The following is a 12,236-nucleotide window of genomic DNA, read 5'->3' on the forward strand; positions in this document are numbered from 1 at the left end:
CACTACCTTCTTAAAGTCTTCAGTCCAGCGGGTCGGAGGTCGTCCCACTCTGCGCTTGCTGGTACGCGGTCTCCACTCCAGAACACGTCCAGCGGCCATCGGTTCTGCTCACAACCCTCGGTAAAGAGGAATACGACGACGATAGAAGACTTAAATGTACATTTACTTATCTGATTTTTAAGCAATTTAAAAAATGGCTATTCGTATAAGTATAACAAAATTACGAAAGATGGTTTTAACTCGAAGTATAATAATTGCGTAAAACCGACCCTGGCTCCACCGAACACCTAGTATGATGCGGATATTAAATGCGATCCAATTACTTCGATCGGGTTACACAAGGTCGTCTTTCGGCAGCAATACAAGATAATTTTATACAAGAGAAGGGGGACATTTTCAAGAATTGTATGTTTAATTATATTTATTTTTTTGTGAATAACCTCCGGTGTTTTCCAGTCGGCACCTGTTTATACGGCGCCGTTGCAAACATACGTAATATTATATTATAGTCATTATTAGATATAAAGCCCAATAACTAACTAACAGAATATAGAAGAACTTATTTTGATATTCGTTACCGAATTACGGATATATTATTTGTAGAGTTGCCAATCATGTGCCTACCTCTACTGTTATTTTAGCGATATAAAATAAGATAAAATAATAGCGATAAAAATCACGACACCTGTACCACATCCATTAACGTTACCAGAGATACCATTATTATACTCTAACCACGGAAAGAAGTTAGTACCTATAGGACTGTCTCCATTACGTAATCCCGTACAAATGACAGAGAATAAAACCTCAGTGGGTTTTAAACATTTTGAGTCACTAACCAATCACAAACATGTTTTCAAAAAAACATTCAAAATTAAATTCGAAGACATAGTTTCGTTTGTGATCTATTCTAACTTATTTCCGTGGATAGAGTATAATGAGGACCCTCCTCAGAGGACCAACATAGTCCTTAGCACACACCGTCGATTCATTTATTTTAAATAACTAAATGGGCTTGCGCTTGACTGCAATCACACCAAGCAGGAGATGATGCAGCCTAAGGTGGAGCGCGCCTGCCCAGAAGGTGCCTATTCACTCTCCTTTTGAAGGTACCAATATTATAGCTAGTGGGAGAAACGGAAGCCGGAAGGGCATTCCATATTCTAGCAGTGCGTATTAGAAACGAGGAAGCAATTCGCTTCGTACGAGTCCGTGGGATTTCGACTATGTAGGGATGCAGACCTTGGCTATGCCTAGTGGATTCAACGCAAAATAACATGAACACAAATACCTACAGAACACTATTAAATTCCCTTTAAATTCCAGTGGTCAGCTATAAATAGACAGATGTTTGAGCAGTGTGAATGTTAATGTAAGTTACGTCAACAGCCGCATAACCTATGTCATTAACGGTCAACGGTTTAATTAATATAAAACTGGTCGTATATTACATTCGAATCCACACTTCGACTCCCTGGCGCAGAGGTAAGAAAGAAAGAAAACTAATTTATCCATCTTGTGCAAGTCATATCAAGTACCTATAAACAAAGTTAAAAATAGTAGTAGGTTAGTAGTATTTTTAATGAAGTACTTAAATTAATTACTTAAATTAAGAGGGGTCTCTCCGTCACTCGCTTCATACAAACGTAGTTCCAATTTCATTTGAATATTAAGCAACCAAAGTCCATGAAATTTTGCAGACATATTCTAGAAACTAATATCTATGTCTGTGGTTTTCCAGATTTCTGTTAAAATATTCGGTTTCAAAGTTACGCGGTCTTAAAAAATTTCATACAAATCTTTGAGCCCCTGTAATTTTAAAACTACATATTTTTAAAAAATCTAAAACACCACAGACAAAGATATTAGTTTCTAGAATATATCTGCAAAATTTCATGGACTTTGGTTGCTTAATATTCAAATGAAATTGGAACTACGATTGTATGAAACGAGTGGAAACGAGTGACGGAGAGAGCCCTGTTAACGGTCAACGGTTTAATTAATATAAAACTGGTCGTATATTACGTTCGAATCCACACTTCGACTCCCTGGGCGCAGAGGTAAGAAAGAAAGAAAACTAATTTATCCATCTTGTGCAAGTCATATCAAGTACCTATAAACAAAGTTAAAAATAGTAGCAGGTTAGTAGCATTTTTAACCCCCGACCCAAAAAGAGAGGTGTTATAAGTTTGACGTGTGTATCTGTGTATCTGTGTGTCTGTGTATCTGTGTATCTGTGTATCTGTGTATCTGTGTATCTGTCTGTGGCATCGTAGCGCCTAAACGAATGAACCGATTTTAATTTCCTTTTTTTTGTTTGAAAGGTTTGATCGAGAGTGTTCATAGCTATAATCCAAAAAAATTGGTTCAGCCGTTTAAGAGTTATCAGCTCTTTTCTAGTTTTCTTGTAGAAAAGAAGGTTAGATAACCGTTAGGTTCATAATATTATGTCAATTGACAAATGTCAAGCTGTCAAGATGGACGTTGCCTAAATACATAATTATTTATTTGAAAATGATGTTTTGGAAAACTCAATGACTCAGATACTTTAGATCGTAGGCGCGGAATAGTCCAAGAAAATAAGAAAATCAGTTCAGCCGTTTGAAAGTTATCAGGTCTTTTCGGTCTTTTCTAGTTACTGAAACCTTCACTTGTCGGGGGTGTTATAAATTTTTAATTTACACTTGTTAATGAAGTACTTAATAATTACTTAAATTAATGAGTTCTTGCACCTATGGTACAAGATGTAAGCGGTGTGGTCTTATTAGTAGGAGGGTCCGGGTTCGGTTCCCTCCCGGCAGGGGTTTGGAATTTTATGATTTCTAAATCTCTGGTCAGGTCTGGTGGAAGGCTTCAGCCATGACTAGTTACCTCCCTACTGGTTAAGCCGTGCCGGTACCATATAGAAGCCAAAGGGGTAAGGGTTTAATAAAAACTAGGTACCATACCCCTTCCAGGTTAGCCCGCTTCCATCTTAGACTGCATCATCACTTACCATCCAGTGGCTCCCTGCGATAGAACTTACTCTTCCGTATCCACACTAATATAATTGTAAAGAAATAAAGTTTGTAAGTTTGGGTATAGGAGGTAATCTCCGAAACTACTCATCCGATTAAAAAAATTTTTTTTTGTGATAGATAGATTGAAGCTACCTTATCCCCGAGTGATATCTTTTTTTTTCTCTCGTCTGGCTTTTACAATGATTAGCCAATGTCAAGTTTGTAGTTATTTGTAACAAGTTAGCTAAACTATACAAGTATGGACCCTGTCTGTGCCGGCGCTCGCCGAAATACGCACGGCACCCCCTTAGAGCGCTTTCCAGTCAGTTTTAACAAAAAAAACACTCCAAAAAGTCACAACACACGCGCCAGCAAACGCCACCACAGACGAAGTCCGAGTGATATCTATACTTCTATACTAATATTATAAAGAGGTTAAGTATGTTTGTAGAAGGAAATCTCTGGAACTACTGAACCAATTTTGGAAATTGTTTCACCAGTAGAAAGTAAGTGTTCCTGAGTGACATAGGTTACATTTTATTTAAAAAAAAAAAAAAAATAAGAGATCCCTGCGTTATTGTACTAAGCTACCCGTGTGAAGCCGGGACTGGTCACTCGTCACACTTAAACTTCTTAGTTACTTCGTCTTAGTTCTTAGTTAGACTTAGGGTTTATAAAGATAAAAGTTTGTGTGTATGTCTTTCACGCAAAAACTACTGGACCAATTGGCTGAAATTTGGAAGGGAGATAGATTATACCCTAGATACATAGGCTACTATTTATCCCAGAAAAGAGTTCCCACGGGATTTTAAAAACCTATATCCACGTGAACGAAGTCGCGGGCACCAGCTCGTAGATTACAAATTAAACGTAACGCAGATGTAGTTGCGGGCAAATGTTAGTGAATATTAAACCGGAAGTCTATTTAGATTTGCCGCCATTTATATGCTCGGTGACAATAAGTGACAAGCGTAACCTTAACAGGGCTCTCTCCGTCACTCGCTTCATACAATCGTAGTTCCAATTTCATTAGAATATTAAGCAACCAAAGTCTGTGTCTGTGGTGTTTTAGATTTTTCTAAAAATATGTAGTTTTAAAATTACAGGGGTTCAAAGATTTGTATGTAAATTTTTAAGACCGCGTAACTTTCAAACCGAATATTTTAACAGAAATCTGGAAAACCACAGACATATCTATTCGTTTCTAGAATATGTCTGCAAAATTTCATGGACTTTGGTTGCTTAATATTCAAATGAAATTGGAACTACGTTTGTATGAAGCGAGTGACGGAGAGACCCCTCTTAATCAAACAATTTTATTCAATAATTTATTTATTATCTGATTGCAATCTCAACTTCAACTTGGGTTATCTTAGTAATGTATTAATCGACAAAGTAATACGGAATTAAATCACCATAGTAATATACCCCGTTTTCATCAAATGTACACCATCTATATGATCTATGCACATAATTGAATTGTCCCCGTCTCTTTCACATCATTATCGCGCATCTCGTCTCGTTGCATCGTTGATAATGTAACGCGCCATTGTATTGTGCTTGTTGACGAGAGAGATTTTTTCATGTCTTTTATTTTTATATAATACTTACTAGCAGCACTAGCTTTTTCCGCTTTGTCCGCGTGGGTTTATTTTCTTAAAGATATCTTTTTATCACACTAGCTCGAAATTGGCCGTTCGAAATCTTATCACACTTCACACTAATATTATAAAGGCGAAAGTTTGTGTATGTATGTTTGTTACTCCTTCACGCAAAAACTACTGGACGTATTTGGCTGAAATTTAGAGTGGAGATAGATAATATCCTGGATTAGCACATAGGCTACTTTTTATCACGGAAAATCAAAGAGTTCCCACGGGATTTCGAAAAATCTAAATCCACGCGGGCGAAGTCGCGGGCATCGGCTACTAGTAAATAAGACCCATCAAAAACATAACATGTACAAAAATCCAAGTCTCGCAACCTACCTAGTTCTTCTACCGCAAAAAGTTTTGAGATCTAACATAAAACCAAGTCAGTTAATTTATTCAGTATCTATAATCCCACCAAAAACATTTCATGTAAAAAGGTAGCCAAGACTCACAAGTTCATAATGTTTTCACTGTTAAAAAGTTATGAGATCTCTAGTAGAGCCAAGCCCCTAGCTGAGCTTAGATTTGTGCTGGCCATGGGACCTATCCCAAGTCCAAAGTAATATAGCTCTTAAATGTTCTTGACTATATCACATTTATAACAATAAATAACAAATCACTCTACTTACAAGCTCTGATTCTACAAACCCTACATCTTGGTAAAAAAAGTACGGCTTGGCCGTTTACAGTTCGTGGATTTTTTAACTGAAATGACATTTAAGCCCGGAATAGCTTCTGCGACCATCACGAAGTAAAATACAAATTAGTAATTGTCGAATAGTTTTACGAACATTAAACGGCCAAGCCGTCCTTTTTTTACCAAGATGTAGGGTTTGTAGAATCAGAGCTTGTAAGTAGAGTGATTTGTTATTTATTGTTATAAATGTGATATAGTCAAGAACATTTAAGAGCTATATTACTTTGGACTTGGGATAGGTCCCATGGCCAGCACAAATCTAAGCTCAGCTAGGGGCTTGGCTCTACTAGAGATCTCATAACTTTTTAACAGTGAAAACATTATGAACTTGTGAGTCTTGGCTACCTTTTTACATGAAATGTTTTTGGTGGGATTATAGATACTGAATAAATTAACTGACTTGGTTTTATGTTAGATCTCAAAACTTTTTGCGGTAGAAGAACTAGGTAGGTTGCGAGACTTGGATTTTTGTACATGTTATGTTTTTGATGGGATCTCATTTCTTTTTGTAGATAGGTAACCATCCTTTTAAGTTCAGATACGGAACCGTATAGTAGGTGGTAGTTTTCAACATTGCCGCCGAGTACAGATCAGCGTCGATGTAAGGGTCCCCACGCTCGTCACAAGTATAAAGTTGTATCCATCCCAGTGCACTACCACATACTCGACTATAGTACGCCTAATATCGTAAGACGACTCAATATTCCCATACATAGAGAAAGACAAAGTTTAAAATTTACACCAAAATAATAAAACATCGCTACGCGAACTTTTTGATATTAATTTCACAATTATATTATAAGAAGATAACACCACAATCCGGGAAAATAATACAACTCTTTCGTAGAGTTCTCGAACTCGTCTATTTTACTTAAAACTTGATACTACTAACTAACAATTGAATTATATTTTATGAGTACCAAATGTTCATCAGACACAACCCATGAATGGACCTCGACGTTTAGGGCTGTCAACCATACTTAATAATAAAGTATGTTACCTTATTTCGGGCAAACGTAACGTATGAGAGCAATATATTTTTTTTTGCCTATTTTCACTTATATTTTTTTTAATTCTTTACTTAAACAAATAAATCTATACTAAAATAAATTTATATCTATGTAAAGACGTAAAGTTTGTAAGTTTTTTGTAGGACGTAATCTCTGGAACTATTGAACAGGTTTTTAAAATGAACATTTTAATAAGCTACCATCTGCCAAGTAACCACAATACATCGTATTTTTGTAAGTTCACTTTTTAACTGCTCTAGTTTACTATTAACGTGAGTTTTCCGCCTCAATATTTTGTATCCTTATACAAGATCTGTTTACAATTAATGTAAATTGGGTGATATTATATTTAATAGGTGGCAACTGTCAACCCTACTGACATACCACATCTGGCAAAATTAACAAATAACTCTATTAACGACTGAGTCTGTAAAAAACAATGCATAGCATTCATTGAAAAGAAACAAGCTTTTTTTCCGAAGACCGAATCCATCGAGTGCCAACAGGATCCCTATTACTAAGCCCCCGCCGTCCGTCTGTCCGTCTGTCTGTCAGTGGGCTGTATCTCATGAAATATAGAAGGTAGATAATTGAAATTTTGAAAGATTGTGTATTTATATTGCCGCTATAACAGTAAATAATGAAAATAAAATAAATAAAGGGGGCCTCTATACACGAAATGTGATATTTTTAAAGCGTCTCTTTTGTTTTTTTAAACCAAAATACCTATTTAAAAAGCACATAATTTTCAATTTTGAGCGATGGTATGGAACCCTTTGTGTGCGACTCCGACTCGAGCTTTCTATTGTATACTAGCTGATGCCCGCAGCTTCGCCCGCGTGGATTGGTCAGATTCCCCTGCAACATCAGGATTGAGGAGTTGGACTCCAAATTTTTTATGAAACGATGTCGCAAAATTCCTCTATCGATTAAAAAAGAAATGACGCAAATCGGTTCAGAAATCTCGGAGATTTCGGTGTACATAGGTAGAAAAACACAACTCCCTTTTTGAAAGTCGGTTAAAAAAGTAGCCTATGTTACTCCCTGGTCAATTCTCTACTTGTCTGTGAAAACCCTGTCAAAATCGGTCCAGCCGTTCCGAAGATTAGCCTTTTCAAACAGACAGACAGACAAAAATTTTAAAAACGTGTGATTCAGTTATAGTATCGTTCAAATAACCATATGACCTTAATATGCGGTAGTTATTTCGAAATTACAGACAGACACTCCAATTTTATTTATTAGTATAGATTTCTATTGTAGCGTATAAGTTGCTTTCGAAGTAAATATACCATATTCTGTACCATATTAGTACTATGTAATAAGGTTCATTATTGTCTATTTCAAATATGACATACCTACTCCCACTGCCTACCTGCTCTGTAAAAGGGTCCATTATTATTTTCTATTTTCAAATACACCATATTATTACGATGTAATAGGGTTCATTATTGCCTATTTTCAAATATACCTTTTTATTACTTTGTAATAGGGTTCATTATTGTCTATTTTCAAGTATTATCGCCTAAAGATAGGCGCTTAAGTTATTCGAAATTCACTGCAAATGTAACTTTGTAATCACGCAAGTTTACAATCTTTTTATATAGGTTTACAAAGTTACTTATGCAGTAATAAGTAAAAATAAGTATATCTTGAAAACGGGACTGAAATTCAGGCATTTTTAAATTTTTCCTTGCTTTATACTCTAAACACTAACTGTGTGCAAAATTTGAAACTTGTAGGTCTGCTAGAAGTACCTTAGAATTTTGATGATCGGTGAGTGTGTCACTTACAGAATCAAGGAACTTTGACTTGTAATAGTTCTTGAACTACTGGTTCAAATTAAATGTAATTTGGGCATATACCTGGTTTTACTATGTCCTCTTGGTCACTGAAAATTCAGACTTCTAGCTTTATCTGCAACGAAGTTACAGGGGGGTCGAAAGTGACACGAATGGGTTCGAGAAAAGGATGGTACGGTGTGCTAGCTCGACTTGGCCGGGGGCACTACCGTGCCCCCAGATAATGACCGCGACGTCGGTCGCGTCGTCCGCTTGGATTTAAGTTTGAAAAATCCCATGCGAACTCTTTGAACTTCCGGGACAAAAAGATGGCTATGTCAATTTCCGAGACGCAAGCTACCGCTGTACCGAATTCCATATAAATCTTACTTTTTCAAAACTTATCTGGAATAAAAAGTACTCTGTATCACTTTCTATGTCCTCAAGTATGTCTATGCAAAATAGCTCTGTTGCGGTGTTACTGAACGACAAATGCGTGAAAGATATATGTAGGATGCTATCCTGCGGGAACTGCCTTGTCTAATTACTATACAAATCATACCCGCGTGGAATAGTGCCAAGAATACTGGCTGCATTTCCGCGCTGGACAGCCAGGCTGATCCGTTGCGCAAAAAATCAGCCAGCCCTTCTGTCACCCGATGAGGCTATTAATCGCGATGCAATTAAAATCATAGACATACAATTTTCGCTTTAAAATATAATATATATTTAATATATTCCAAATTTAAATAAATATAAATAACTCTTCGCTGGGTTAGTTTGTTGGTGTTTTATTATTTTCATTGTTTTGACATTAACAAGTGTAAATTAATCATTTATAACACCCCCGACGAGTGAAGGTTACAGTAACTAGAAAAGAGCTGATAACTTTCAAACGGCTGAACCAATTTTCTTGGATTAAGTATACCTAAGAACACCCTAGATCAAGCCTCATTTCAAACAAAAAATACTAAATTAAAATCGATTCATTAGTTTAGGAGCTACGACTCCACAGATAGTTACACAGATACGCACGACAAACTTATAACATCACTCTTTTTGGGTCGGGAGTTAAAAATAGCGCGTTCATAATAAAACAATTCAATATCTTGACATCGAAATTATTATTTACATCCACACTTAAAAGGTTATTTCGATACCTGCCCACGGATGACCGGGTAACACAAAACAAACATTCAGATTTCAAGGTCGCCTGTTATCTCATCCGAATATTCATACGCTAATGCAGGGTTTCCCAAACTATGGGTCGCGACCCACTGGTGGGTCGCGAGCGAATATTGAGTGGGCCCTGCCTATAGTACCAACCGTCCGAATTAAAACTAAATACCGAAATAAATTGGACTTATCAAACTCACTGCGATTAAAAGTAACTAAAGTTGAAGTTGATGTCAAAACTGTAATGGCGAAACATAGGAAACAATTTCATCCTTCCCATTAAATTTATATAATTAAGTAATAAAAGATTGTATTAAAACAGTTTGTTATTTCAAAAGTCCTTTATTAATATTGCTAACGCTTAAATTTCCTAGAGTGGGTCCCGAGTTTGTAAACTTAAATCAGATGAGTCGTAGCCCAGTCAACTTTGGGAACCACTGCGCTAATGAATTAGTGTGGCGAAAGAACCGGTGGCATTCAAAAAGCGGACTACTTCGGCGAATATAAACAAATAACAATAAATTCTTGAATAGATTTTCGAAATCTTTTCGAGAAACTATTCATATTTTTTTAACCCCCGACCCAAAAAGAGGGGTGTTATAAGTTTGACGTGTGTATCTGTGTATCTGTCTGTGGCATCGTAGCGCCTAAACGAATGAACCGATTATAATTTAGTTTTTATTGTTTGAAAGGTGGCTTGATCGAGAGTGTTCTAAGCTATAATCCAAGAAAATCGGTTCAGCCGTTTGAAAGTTATCAGCTATTTTCTAGTTACTGTAACCTTCACTTGTCGGGGGTGTTATAAATTTTTAATTGACACTTGTTTGATAGATAATTGATAACTTGTAACCTGGTAAAAAGCAGTGATAGCCTAATGATTTTATGCTTATTTCATGAGTAGCTGATGCCTGCGACTTCGTTCGCGTGGATAGGTATAGGTTTTTCAAAAATCCCGTGGGAAACTCTTTGCTTCTCCGGGATAAAAGTTGCCTGTCTCAATTTCCGGGACGCAAGCTACCTCTGTACCTCATATAAATCGTTTGAAAGGTTGGCTTTTAAGAATCCCGTGGGAACTCTTTGATTTCCCAGGATAAAAAGTAGCCTATGTCCTTTCCCCGGGGTGTAAGCTGACTCTGTACCTACTAAATATCATCAAAATCGGTTTAACTGTCGAGCCGTGAAAAGCTAGCAGACAGACAGACAGACACACTTTCGCATTTAGATTTAACATAATGAATACATATTTCCGTTACTCTACTTCACTTTGGTTAGGTTTTCAAACCCTACCTACGGATCAAGTAACCATAATAAATATATAGAATTTCACGATGCAGGGCTCTGTAGTGGATGAACATTTCGAGGCGACTTTATGGACAGATTGTGGTCAAAGGAAAGGGGATATGTGATACGGGCTACGGGCTACGGCCTACCAATATATACTGTGTGGAAGCATTTTTAGGGTTCTGTAGTCTGTACCCGAACGGCACCCTATTACTAAGCCTTCACTGCCCCTCCGTCTGTCCGTCTGTCTCATAAGTCGTAATAGGGTCGAGAGTAGAAATTTTCTCAGAGTGTGTATTTCTATTGCCGCTATAACAACAAATAAAAAACCAATTTAGAAATGGCTGCCATGAAAATTATAGTCAGCATGAATCTTGATCAACCCATTGTCAGCTCCGATAAGTTAGGAGTGCCCGGGATCGAACCCTCGACCTTCGATTAGGAGGCGGATGTCTTAACCACTGGGTTATTATAGCTTATAATAATATAGCCAAATTATTGATAGATGATGTGATAATTTATTGATAATCCTATTGGTACGCTGAACACACGTCGTACTATCGATTTAAGGGCACGCCTGCCCTTAAGTGGATCATTATGACCATCATCAATCCATCGCCAGTTCACTACTGCGCACGCGTCTCCTCTCAGAATGAGAAGGGTTGGAAATTGGAATAGTTGGAAATAAATAGTAAAATTTTATTCAAAAGTGCATAATACATTACAGTAGGTCTGTAATGTAAAGTAGGTTTACTGGAAGCTCTAACGGCACAAATAGAGGGTACTCCCGTTTTTCTGTGCCTACATGCATCCTCCACGCTGCGCTGGCCGCGCCTGCGCAATCGTGCGTGCCAGGCCACTCGCGGTAGGGTTACCAGGTGCCAGGTGTAATATGTACAATAGGATAATGCCTGATTCCTTAAAATTTCTGTCATATCACAGCGAGCAATTTTTTTAAAATATTTATTGTTCATTTTTAAAATAATAACAAAGTACTTGTTTTATCAATTTTTTTATTATCTATTAGCTGATGCCCACGACTTCATCCGCGTGGATTTAGATTTGTTAAAAATTGCGAGAGAACTCTGTGATTTTCCGGGATAAAAAATATCCTAAGTCACTTTCCATGTAAAAAAAAGGGTCCGGTAGGTATTCAGGTATTTTTTCGAAAATTGCACGATAATTCAAAAACTATTATGCATAAAAATAAGTAAAGATCTGTTTTAGAATGTACAGGTAAAGCCCTTTCATATGATACACCACTTGATATAGTTATCTTATTTTGAAATTTGAAAATACAAATTATTTGTTCATGCATTTTAATTTTTTATATGTGATGTAACCAAAAATTCACGGTTTTCAGAATTTTTTCTTTACTCGTGCCTACCTACCTGACCTACCTGTCTGCCAAATTTCATGATTCTAGGTCAACGGGAAGTACCCTATATAGGTTTTCTTGACAGACACGACAGACGGACAGAACTTTTTTTGAGATACGTGATATCTTTGGACCGAGATTTTGTTAGGCGCGGGATTTTTGCCCACTAAAAACCTCTCAGTGCTCTCAGTGGCTATATTCAACGCAAAATATTAATTCACAAATTAAGAGGCTCGCTGGACGGTAATAAGTGGTAACCCTA

This window comes from Maniola jurtina, chromosome W, assembly GCF_905333055.1.
Source record: "Maniola jurtina chromosome W, ilManJurt1.1, whole genome shotgun sequence".
NCBI classification, from domain to species: domain Eukaryota; kingdom Metazoa; phylum Arthropoda; class Insecta; order Lepidoptera; family Nymphalidae; genus Maniola; species Maniola jurtina.